The sequence below is a fragment of the Neofelis nebulosa genome, chromosome 16, assembly GCF_028018385.1.
Source record: "Neofelis nebulosa isolate mNeoNeb1 chromosome 16, mNeoNeb1.pri, whole genome shotgun sequence".
Lineage (NCBI taxonomy): Eukaryota > Metazoa > Chordata > Mammalia > Carnivora > Felidae > Neofelis > Neofelis nebulosa.
Window position 1 is genome coordinate 15,709,923 of NC_080797.1, and position 12,424 is coordinate 15,722,346.

The following is a 12,424-nucleotide window of genomic DNA, read 5'->3' on the forward strand; positions in this document are numbered from 1 at the left end:
CGAGGGTCTGCAGGGCGACCGGGCGAGGAGAAAACCCCTGCAGACACGTGGTCCAGGAGGCAAAGGCCCTCCCCTGAGCCCACCCACATCCTTCTGGCCTCAGCCAGCCCTCCCTCTCCGCTCACCCAGGTGGTGGGTGGGCTCTCCCAGGACCCCTGTCACATCGCTCGGTCCCGGGCTCGGATGTGAGCCCTCCGCCGGCCTCCCCGGCACAGAACGGCTCCCCCTTCACCCACAGCTCGTGCCAAGAGCAGGGGCGCCATCATTCCAGATCCCCGCCCCCCTATCACCAAATCCTGCAGAAATAGCCCTCCCTGCCCTTCTCTTCGCCCCCACTGGGTCCCTGACGCCGTCCTCCCGTGCTGCGTGTTTGCAAACTTGACTTAACCACCTCCCTCGCTTCTAGAACACACTTTCCAACAGAGATGCCAACATGCCCTTGCTCCGAGCACCGCGCTGCCTGCAGGGGACAGACCCCAACTTCAGGACCTTGGTTAAAAAAGCCCCTGGCTGCCGCGGCTCCTCCCAGATGTGCGGGGGCCCCCCCACCCCGGGCTGACCCCCAGCCAGAACTTGGTTCTTGGTTTCCAGCTGGTTGAAGGTCCGTCCTGCCCTCTTCCTCCAGGCCAAGGCGCCCAGAGGGCCGTGGCCTGTGCCCGAGGGGCGGGAGTGGGCAGGGAGGGGTGGGCTGAGTCAGCCCCCCACCTGCCCCCCACCTCACTATCTCATCTGCCTCTGTAGTTGTTGTGGGCAAAGGAGGAGGACCTTGTCTCCGGACGCTGCCAGCCCACGGCTCCCTTGTAAGGTGCCCACCCGGCCGGAGCTCCTCCCCAGAGACCCCCCCCACCCCAGGCCTCTGGAGGGGATGGGCATCTCCCTAAAGGAGGGAGAAAGGGAGGGGGGAAGGAGGAGGATGGGCGGGTGAGGGAGGTATAGAGGTAACGGCCCTTCCTTCTTCGGTGCCCACCCAAGGTTGGTAGCTGTGGGGTCTCGGGAAGCAGGGCTTCAGGAGGGGTCTGGTCTGCCCAGGGACCTCCCAGAGCTTCAGATGCAGAATCCTGGGCCTTCCCACCCGCGCTGTACCTGCCCCTTTGCTCGTGACCCACAAGGGCATCTGGGTTTCAGAGCCTTGCTAGGGACTAGAGAGAAAGGGGCAGGGAAACACGGCGGGTGCGGGGGGGGGGGGGGGTTCTGCCTGGTGGGGGGGCAGGGTGAGGGGCCCCAGCAGGCCCCAGAGAGCTGGGAGACAGGCCAGTGCCAAACCCCCCGCCCGTTCCAGAAACCAGTCCTTAATCCTTCGTTCAGACGCTTAACCTCTTCCCACCAGGGGCTGCGCACTTTAACTCCATTTAAATAAGCCCTTGAGGGGCTTGGAAGAAATCTTAGCCAGCAATTCAAAAGCCCTGAACCCTGAGGGCAGTCGGTGGCTTTCGTCCAGCTGCCCTGGGTCCCAGGAGGTGGCTGGAGGCCTCCCCCTGGTGCAGAGGCCCCAGTCTGCCATCCCATCCCAGGCATCCCACGGAGGAGCTCCCCAGGGAGGGTGGCATTCTCACCCCGAGGCCTGATCCAGGCCTCTCCGGCCCCCAGTCGCCGGCCACCTGGCTTAGCTACCTCTAATTCTCTTCAGCCCGGTCAGTCAGACCTGGACCCAAACCTTCTTCCGGGCTGAGAAACCACGGGCGGTTACTTAGCCCAATTACTTCCCTGGGCAGTTGCTTCCTGTTCGGCAAAATGGCCTCCGCAGCCCTTGTGAGGGGTTTATAAATGAACCTGACTTGAGACCCGGCAGGTTGTAGGGCACAAGGCCAAGGTAATGTACCACCTGGTATCAGGAATGATGTGAACCGTCCGGTCCCCCAGGTGTGAGCAGACCAGTCCCTCCAGGAGGCCAGGTCCCCCAGTGCCCAAAGCCACTCAGCACCCGGAAGGTAGGGCCACCAGACAAAATATAGGACACGGTTAACTTTGTTTTGGTTTTTTTTTTAACGTTTATTTATTTTTGAGACAGAGAGAGACAGAGCATGAACGGGGGAGGGGCAGAGAGAGAGGGAGACACAGAATCGGAAGCAGGCTCCAGGCTCCGAGCCGTCAGCCCAGAGCCCGACGCGGGGCTCGAACTCACGGACCGCGAGATCGTGACCTGAGCCGAAGTCGGACGCTCAACCGACTGAGCCACCCAGGCGCCCCAGGACACGGTTAACTTTGAATGTCAGATACACAACAAATCGCTTTTTAATTCTAAGTATGTCCCAAATTTGCATGTCACGGTTTATCTGAAACTCAGATTTAATGGGGTGTTCCGTATCGTTATCTGCAAAAGCTGGTGATCTTAACTGAAGGATGTCTGGTAACAAGGGGTTTGGTTTGGGTCTCTTAAATCCCCTGATGGGAAGAGGCAGGATAAGAAACTTAAGAGAAAAGCAGGATACAGATCTACAAATACACTGTCATCATGACTTGTTTTTAAATTTTAATGTACATTTGCGTGGAGAGAGACAGCGGCCCAGATGTGGGCACCAGGGCACCAGTCTCACCAGAGACTGAGACAGGCCGAGGGGACGGGCAGCCCCTCAGGGGAGGGGAGGGGAGCTCCGAGGGGTCTGGACTGCGGGCTTAGAGGCAATTTTTATTTCTTGCTTTCACTTTCAGAAACGTTTCCAACATTTTCCAGCAAACCCGTATTACTTGATTGTAAAAATATCTTTTTAAAACAATCACTCGTGTGGAAACTCTTTAAGTTGCTACTGCATCGTGAAGGGTGATGAAGAAAAGAGGGAACATTCACGCGTCCTCTTTCCGTCCCGGTGCATCGCAAACATCCTTCTCAAGACGCAGGTGCGGCCCCAGCCGCAGGCAGCCGGCGGGCTCCGTGGCGTCCTCGGTGAGTCTGAGTCCTGGGCACCCACAGCCCATCGGGACAGACGGATGGAAGGACGGAGCCCCGCTGCTGGTGACCCGGGGGCGGAGGGTGTGAGGGTTCGCGCCCATCCCCCACACGCAGCCCCTCCCCCCTCCAGCCACACTTCTGAGCCTCGCGCTTTGCCTGGCTTTCCATTTCCTCCCTCCGGATCCCGGTCATTGCTGCCACCTGCACACCTGTCCCCAACAGCCGTTCTCACGTCTCTGCTCCCCCACCCCTCCGTGAGCTCCACGGTCAGGGAAGCGCGTAAAGTTCCAGTGGTAGGTTCGGGGGCGGCACCTTCGCCCTCCCAAGACCGACGCGGGCGAACGTGGACGCAGCTCCACCCCGTCCTTCCGGGCTTCCGCGGCCCGCGCAGCCACTCGGCACGGTGACCTCTCTCCTTACTGCAGTTCTCTGCTGTCCTTATGTCGCTTTTGCCACGGGTGTGGACCTACTGGAAAGATTTCTAGTCCCAGCTCTGAACCTACATTTTGTGATGCATATCGTCAAACCCCACTACTATGGGAGAATGTGGACACGACCCTTGGAGCCGGGAGGGGTGGGGAATGGGGGGGGGTGGAGATCCCGGCTGAATGAACTTGAATAAAAGTCACAGGACGTGGGGCACCTGGGTGGCTCAGTCGATGAAACGTCCGACTTCGGCTCGGGTCATGATCTCACGGTTCGTGACTTCCGGCCCCACGTCGGGCTCTGTGCTGACAGCTCGGGGCTGGAGCCTGTTTCAGAGTCTGTGTCTCCCTCTCTCTCTGGCACTTCGGTCAGGATTCAGAGGGAGAGAACAGAAGCCGTGCCGGCTACTTTGGACAGAAAAGGAAATGAGGTGCTCACGACAGCCGTGCAAGGGCCGGAGAAGCAGGCTAGCCGTGGCTTCCAGATGGTTCCCGGGACTCGACCAAACTGGCCGGCATCTAAAAGGTGGGAGACCGGGAGCACAGCTGCGGAACTGGCTGGCCTCAAAACAGCCAATCGGCCCCGCGCACCCACCCCCAAGCATGCCGAGAGAAGAGTGTGGATCCGCGGCCTCTGTGTCCCTCCCCAACTCCAAGTCCCTGGGAATGCCCCTGACTGAGCCAGCCTGAGCAGCAGGGGGTGTGGGAAATGCCGGTTTTAGAGCTTCTGTGCAACAGCGGAAGGTGGCAGGATGGCCCCCGAGCGCCAGCCGACATGTGCCCCCAGCAGGGCCGGAACGGTGGCCTGGGTCAGGTCAGGAGAGAGACAGGATGGACCACCCACCAGCGTAGGGCACCTCCTTCGGGGGGCGGCCTGAGATACCACCGTAGACGAGTCTCGGTTTCCTCCTCAATGTCACTTGCTCGGGCTATGGCTCCCGAGAGGCTTTGGGGAGATCGAGTGCTCTGAAAAGCCCGTGGCTGCCCCCGCAGCGCCTCCCGTGGGCGGTCAGCGTGGAAGCCGGTCTCCTCCACCACCTGACAGGTTCCAGAGGGCCGGGCGAGCCAGCGCAGAGTAGAGCCAGGCCGCAGGGACACAGCTCCCGCGGGTTCAGTTTTTAGGAAGCTGGCTAGAGCGGGCGAACTTGGTGCTGGCAGCTTGAAATGAGCCGTGGTGGGAATATCCCTGCTAAGGGATCGGGCGCACGATATAAATCACAGCCTGCTGTCCCCACCCCCACCCCCCCACCCCCCCCACCCCCCCCACCCCCCACCCCCGAGCCCATTACAAAACGTACACCAGCAAGTCATTGATTAAGGCACTGAGGATGGCTGAAGTTTCTGGAAGACTGTGAGCTCGGTGGCCCTCCACCCTGGCTGCACGTGAGGCTCCCCTGAGGCGCTCTGATCAAATCCCCGTGCCTGGATCCCACCCCAGACTAATCTGATTGAAACTGGAGGAAGCAGAGGAACCAGGGCAGTTAGCCAGAGGGGGTCTCGGGGTCACAGGAGGCGACCCCCCCCCGCCCCGGGCGTCTGCTTGTGGACGGAGGTGGGCTGCGAGGCAGACGGGAGAAGAGGCCAAGCGCAGAGTCCGCGGATGAACCCAAAGGAGTGAGAAGGCAGCCCCCTGGCAGGGGGAGGCAGGGCGAGGCAGGGCGAGGCGAGCTAGCGGCTTCCGCAGGGAGGATGCGCGCTCCCGCGCTGCCACGGGGACTTGTGTTTTCTCACGCAGGGGTGTGTTCACTGCCATGTTGTGTTTGGAAAAAACAGCGCTCGGTGGTTTCCAACTAAATTTTAAAACTTGAAAGAGGAAAGGAGGAAAATAAACATCACTAGACCATCTCTCCCGGCACCTCTTTGTGCAAACGCACACACCTCTGGATGGTGCACGTGTGCAAACATGCACACTCATATAGACGGTGCACACGTGCAAATGCACACACACATAGCGAACGTGTGCAAACTCGCACACATACAGGTGGTGCCAGCTTGCTCAGCTCCAATCTCTGTCTGCAGCCTGGGACCCAAACAGGCCAGGAGAGGGGAGCGGGGGCAGGGCTACCTCCAGCCCTGGGGACACCCCGGCTCTCGGTCCCCTGTGCGGTGCAGGTCTTTCTGGGGACCACACTGATTCTGTACATTTCAGTTCTGCTCATCTCCCCTGCCAGGCGGCCATTCTCCCCCTACCCTCCTGGCGACCTGAGCACAGCCCCTGTCCCCCCCACCCCAAACACCCCGCCGATGACCTTGTCTCCAGCTTTTCTGAAAAGGCCCCAGTCAGAGTGGACACCCCGCCCGCACCCTGGCGTTCCCCAGCTCCTTGCCCATTGCCCTCCTGCCCCCCAGTCTCTGGACAGGCTCCGCTCCTCCTTTCCAAGGTGGACCCCATCCGAGCTCCCAGCACCTCCCACCCCTGTTCTGGAACTCCTCTATTTCAACCCCCGCACCTGCCCTCTCCTGCCATGAAATACCCACGCGCTCGCTTGACCCCTGCAGCCCCTCCCGCCGCAGCCCTCCACTCAGCTTCTCTTTACTGACAGCCTGTCCCGACATGGTCACGGGTCCAGCCTGTTGCCTGTGCGCACGTGTGTGCGTGCACGTGCGTGTGCACCCCTGTCCCTCCTAACTGCCTATCTGCTGGCAGCTGCTGACATTGCTGTCTGCTAGGGCCCCCTCGACCCCCCCTGGGGCCCCCAAGCCTCCTCGTTCTCCTCACACCTGTCTGCCACCCTGGGCCCCGGGACCCAGCTCCCTCCCTGAACCACCTGCCCCTCCTGAGACATCCCCCCCGGACAGCGGTATTTTGCTCCCCTTTCTGCTTTTTGCGCATGGACCCAGTCTACGGCGTCAGCATGTTCTGGAACTGGACAGTAGCAGACGGCAACAACACGCGCCTGTGGCACTGTCCCAGGGCCGTATCACGTCCACATCAGGAGCCCCCCACCCCACCCCACCCCACCCCCAGGCAGGACAGAGCCAGGACTGTGACCCGGACGGCTCCCGAGCCCTCTGCCCCACAGCCTTCCCCATCGCCGCCGCCCACCGCCCATGTTGCCCCCACTCTACCTGCAGGAGACCACGTGTCCTCCTGGTGACCTCCCTGCTCTGCCGGCCACACCCCATTCTACCAGCGCTGTTCCCAGAGCCCGTGACCCCTAACCACGCCGTCACCCGATTCGGGCAGTGACAGCCTCCGTCGGTCCGTCCTGGGGCAATGACCTGCTCTCGTCTGCCTGTTCTCGTCCACCGGCTTCTGCTGCCCCATCAATCTCCCCGAGCGCTGGCTGCCTTTCTTGTCAAGCGTGACGTGGCGGCTGGCTGTGCTCGGCATCCGGTGAGCTCAAAGAAATCCGTCGGAATCCTGAGGATCGTTATCCCCTCAGATGTGTGTGAGCTGGGGGCTTCTGCAGACAGAGCCGGGGTCCCGGGGCGCCCGCTGAGGCTCAGGGGTGCCCCCGGCACGGGGTTTGCCCCCCATTGTTCTGGGGTCCAGCTGGGTCAAGGGGCCTGGATGAGTGTCCCGGGGCTGCAAGCTGGGCACATAAGCAACAGAAATGGCTGCTCTCCCAGTTCTGGGGCCCGGAAGCCCGACGTCAACGTGCAGGCAGGGCCACGCTCCCTCCAGGGCAGGGTCCCCTCCCTGCCTTTGCCAGCATCTCGTGGTTGCTGGCAAGGTTTGGACCTTGGCCTTGAGGTGCATCACCCCAGAATCTGTCTCATGGGGCTTTGTCCCCTGTACCCTGTCTCTGCATCCAAATTTCTCTATCCTCATAAGGACGGCAGTCTTTGTGGGCCAAGGGCCCCCAGGGCCCCCGTCTTAACTTGGTTACATCCACAGAGACCCGATGTCCAAACAAGGTCCCATCTTGAGATCCCGGATGGGCACGAATGGGGGTGGGCACCACTCAACCCAGTATTGGGACGAGGATGTGACGGGGCATGAGGGAGTAGCCTGGAGGAGTCCCAGCAAAGGGGGAGGAAGGTTGGGGGGAGGCTGGAGCTTGTGGGTGGAGGGCAGAGGGAGGATGAGAAAGGGGACAAAGCAAGAGGGACAGGATGTCCTGGGGGCAGAGCAGTGGGGGGGGGGGCGGCGGGAGGGAGTCGGTGCTGCGAGGACTGCCCACAGATGTCATCGTCCCACCGGCCCTGCGAGGGGGAAGCCGTCTCCTTCTCAGGTTTGGTGTTTCATCCCAGGCATCCGGACGCAGCCAGTGGAGCCCTGCCCGGTGTCCCAGGGCATCACATCTCAGCGAGCAGCTGCTGGCATTGCACTGGGCTGCCCCGGCCGGGCCACCAGCCCCCCTGCCCCCCAGGAGACACAGGCACAGACCTGACCTCACGGACGCAGCCCGGAATTACCCCCAGCTGCCTGCAAACAGCATCCACTTCAATGATAAGCGGTCGCCGGGAGGGGGGCGCCGGCCCCACCCAGAGATGCTGCAGGAGGCATATCCCACAGACCCCTCGGAGGTACGTCCACCCCGGTCCCCTGACATCAGGGGCTTCCCACCTGTGACCAGCACGTGAGAGAAGCAGCCCCTGTCAGCCAGCCAGCCTCCTAGGTTGCTGGACAAGCACCGTGTCCTCGGAAGCCTTCCCAGGGAGCCCCTGTGTGCAGAGGACACATTAGCAATGTGACCTTCCAGATCCAGGAACCCAGTTGGACAGCCCCGTGAGTGCCTGTGAAGGCCACCACCCATCCTGGCAGTGATCACGCTTTCTAGGGCCATCTGGGTGGGCCTCCCAAGGGCAGGCACTTGCTATGGCCCCGAGGAAGCCCCCTGGCCAAGCCTCATGCCCGTGCCGACCACACCAGGCACACAGAAGACCACACGACCACTGACGCTGGGTCCAGCCACTGTGCTGCCTTAGGCCTCCAGGCCTGAAGCCAGAGAAATAGCCTCGAGGTCCAACAGGCCAGACTCAGAGCGATCTGCTCATCGGGATTTGGAAGTTACGTCCCCAGGCCCCAGACCCGCCACCGCCCAGGGTGGGGCCACAGCCACCAGTGGCTTTTGCACGCCAGTGGAGAGGGTGCGAAATCCACAGCAGATTTCCGAGACTGAGAACGAAACCACAAACATAAAGTAGCGTGCCTCATGAGCAATTTTTGTACCGATCACGTGTTAGAATGGCGATACGTCAGATATCCTGGACTCGTAAACGACAGCATTCGAATTAAGTTTTACCTGTTTCTTTTCACTTTTTTCTTTCATTTTTTTCAACGTGTATTTATTTTTGAGACAGCGCGAGCTGGGGAGGGGAAGAGAGAGGGGGGCACAGAGGATCCGAAGCTGGTTCTGCGGTGACGGTGGCGAGCCTGACGCGGGGCTCAAACTCACGAACCGCGAGACCATGACCTGAGCCAAAGCCGGACAGACTGAGCCACCCAGGAGCCCCCTGCTTTTCACTTTTCTCACATGGCGACCGGAAAACTTGACATCCCAGAGGAGGCCCGTGTGATGTTTCTATGGCATGGTGCAGCCTCAGACCCTCCCGATCACTAGAAAAGTCCCCCGAGCTCCCGACCCTCGAGAGCGGAGCAGCGCCTCTGGCTCCCACCTGCCCAGTGACCCTGAGCAGTTCCTGCGGCTTCTCTGAGCCTCGCCTTCGTCCTCGGTAAAATGAAGCAACCCCGGTCCTCCTGGGCCCGCTGGGGACAATGACAAACAGGACGGCCTCCCGACAAATGCGTTTGGGCCTACATCACACCCACCCCTCACGGCCAATGTCACTGTGTACGTCACATTGTATGCATTTCTTCGAAAAGAATTGCCACATGTGTGCCTACATGCCTGAGAGCCCTGACCTTTCACCTTATCCCCATTTCACAGATGAGAAAACCGAGGCTCAGGTGCTGACTACGAGGCCTCACACGGCGGCTGAGTGTCAGAGGCAGGATTGTAAACGCCTACCTCCCAGGTCTGAGCGGGCCAGGGCCGGAAACGGTGTGGTGGGCAGGCTTCCCAGCTGGGAAGGGGCTTCTCCAGGGGAGCAGGGTGACAGATGGGGCTGGAGAGGAAGGGCCAGATGGCAGGTGGGTGCCAGGAGGCCTTTGGTGCCCAGACGAGAGGAACTGGGAGGTTCGGGCACCAATGAAATGAGGGGCGCCTGGCTGGCTCAGGTGGTGGAACACATGACTCCCGGTCTCAGGGTCATGGGTTCAAGCCCCACGTTGGGCGTGGAGGGTATGGAAAGAAAGGAGAGAGAGAGGAAGGAAGGAAGGAAGGAGGAGGAAGGGAGGGAGGGAGAAACAGTATTTGGGGCAGATTCAGAGAGGCCAGAGCTGTGACAGGTGCCCTAACCCAGGCATTTGGAGATGAGGGCGGGACCCAGGGCCAGAGGGAAGGGCCAAGAACAACTCCAAGAGGGATATCTCTCCAGATCTTTCTCTGGACATACGTGTTTAGGAGAGCCCTGCAGGGTTTTAAGGGCTGTGCCGTCACTTAATGACTTCCTCATCTTGTGCATTCAGGACAGAACCCTTCTGTGAGTCCCCATGAACTCAGGGCCAGGCCGGAGCCCCGTCACCTGCAGACGGATAATAAGGGAGGGCTCACCGGCTGGCGTTGAGTCCTGAACGGACCGTGAACCACGGCGCCTGGCCCGCAGCAGGTGCTCCGTGATCGGCGGCCCTTCTCTTTCTACCAATCAGAAAAGGCCTCGGACTCCCCGGCTGGGAGCCGGCTGGGTGGTGGAGACAGGAGGCTTTGTGGCAGACACCCCCAGGGTCAAATCCCACTCCACCCCCAAACCCACTCCGCTCAGTCGCTCACAGAAGCCAAAGAGCGGAAGTCAGCAAAGGCATCGCCAGGGCCGTGCTCCCCATGACGGCTCTCGGGGAGCACCCTTCTTTGCCTCCTCTGTTTCTCAGGGCCACAGGCGTCCCTAGGCTGGTGGCCGCACGGTCCCAGTCTGCCTCTGTCCGCAGGAGCCTTCCGCTCCAGATGCAAGGAGAATGTCTGTGCGTGTCTTCTCCTTGTCTGTCTCCTAGGAGGACATTCGTCATCAGCTGTAGGGCCCCCCCCCCGCAATCCAGGATGACCTCATCTCAGGATCCCCACCTTAATTACAGCTGTAAAGACCTGGTTTCCGAATAAGGTCACATTCTGAGGTTCTAGGCGGACCGTGGGGGGACTATTATTCGACCCATCGGAGGCCGCCTTTGCTGCTCCCCCAAGTTCACATCCGTCTCCTGCGCAAGGTCATGAGCTGTGGCATAAGTGTTCAACTCCCTTTGCCTCGGTTTCCCCCACAGAGCCGAGGAGAATAACGACCTCCTCGCGCCGTGGGCTTCAGTCACAGAGCCCCGCCTTCTAAAACCATAAACTCTGTGACTATGGGGACTAGTGTCTGTTTAATTCACTCCAGACCACCCCACAAACCCCAGGCCTTCCCGAGGGCTGGCTGCAGGGGCGAAGGCCCAGAGAATGAAAGAAAGCCCCTCGGAGGATGCCGTCCGGCCGGAAGGTTCCGGGCTGCCCGTCTGAGGCTGGGTCCCAGCCCTGCCGCCACCTCGCAGAGTCAGGTCCTGACTGCCCGAATGCAATCCTGACGTCCTGCCATCCCAGCCACGTAACACAGTGGGCCCCGGGCCCTCCCACAGGCCAGCTCCCCTGGAGCCCGGTGACACCCTGGCCCACCTCCCGTGGACTCTTAGCCCCCCCACCTTGCTCTCCCAGCCAGGGACGGGGTTGTGCGTTGGCCCAGCCCTGCCCACCCAGCTACCCAGGCCACCCCACGTGTCCAAGGCTGGCACCAGGCTTGATGTTAAAAGAACGTCTTCACACACAGTGAGCTGAAGACACAAAGCCCACAACACAGATGCCCCAATCCTTACCCTGCTCCTCAGATACGGCCGTGTGCCTCCACTCCGACCCCTTCCAACAGACCAGGTCTCCCGGTGCCCCCCACCCGTGCCCCATGGCCACCCCATACCTGCTCTGCCCAGCACTGCCTGGGCTAAGACAGGCTCGTTCTCGGGAACCGAGGACTTCCTGGGACCATACAGACCCTGTAGAGGCTGAGCCAAACGGGATAAAAAGCCTTCTGCCTGCACCAGGGGTCACCCATCAAGGCCAGCAGAGCAGCGGGACCCCAGGGACTCCAAGGGCTCCATGGGCCCCAGACGTGAGGCGCCTGAAGGTCTGGAGCTTTCCGCTGGACCTTGAACGACATCTGCTTCTGCAGAGAGCAGCAGTCCCGGCCTCGCCAGCCTCCAGGGAGGCATGATCGGCTTCCACGACCCCGGGAACCCTCATCCTGGGCGGGGGTCCCGACCTGGGCTTGGCTGCCCGGATGCCCCCTCGTCCTGACAGCGATCATAAAAACAATACAGGTGAGAGTAATAACGACCGTGAGTTGTGCCTCGCTCCTGACAGGCACTGAGCAAGGTGCTCCGACCACCCGTTCCATCATCAGCCTCCTTTCCAGGACGGGGACACTGAGGCACAGGGCAAGGAGTCAGTTGCTGGAGGTCACAAGGCAAGTAAATGGCCCGGCGGGGATGCGCGCCCGCGCAGTCCGGCCCCCGGAGTCTGTGTTCTTTAACTCCACTCTCTGTTTTTGGTCTTTGAACCCTCACGTCCGTGTCCTTGGAGGGGAGACGGACTGCTGAGGTGCTTCTCAGAAGAAACCAAGTAGAGAGAGGGCCTCCAGGAGCCCTAGGCGTGTCTCCTCAAGTCCAGAGCCTTGTCCCCTGTCCAGGCCTGACCCTGTTATCTGGCTGGCACATAATCACGTCCCCACTGCTCTGCTTAAAAACCTCTAAAGGCCTTCCACAGCAATTAGATCAAGTGCACACTCCTAGTCACAGCCACCCGGGGAAACCGCCTTTGTCCCTTCTAATCTGCCCCCCACCCCTGACACCGTACTCACTCGGCTCACGCTGTTCGCACCCCTGCCTTCATCCTGGTCCTTGAACACACTCAGTCTGTGCCTGCCTCAGGGCCTTTGCACCTGCTGTCCCCTCCCTGGAACAGCCCCCCAGCCCCCATCCTTACCTGCCTGGCTCATTCTCGATATGCAGGTCATAATTCCCATGGGATTTGCCCAGTGAGGCCCTCTCTGACCCCCCAATGGGAAGCATCTTTTATGCAAACACACTTAA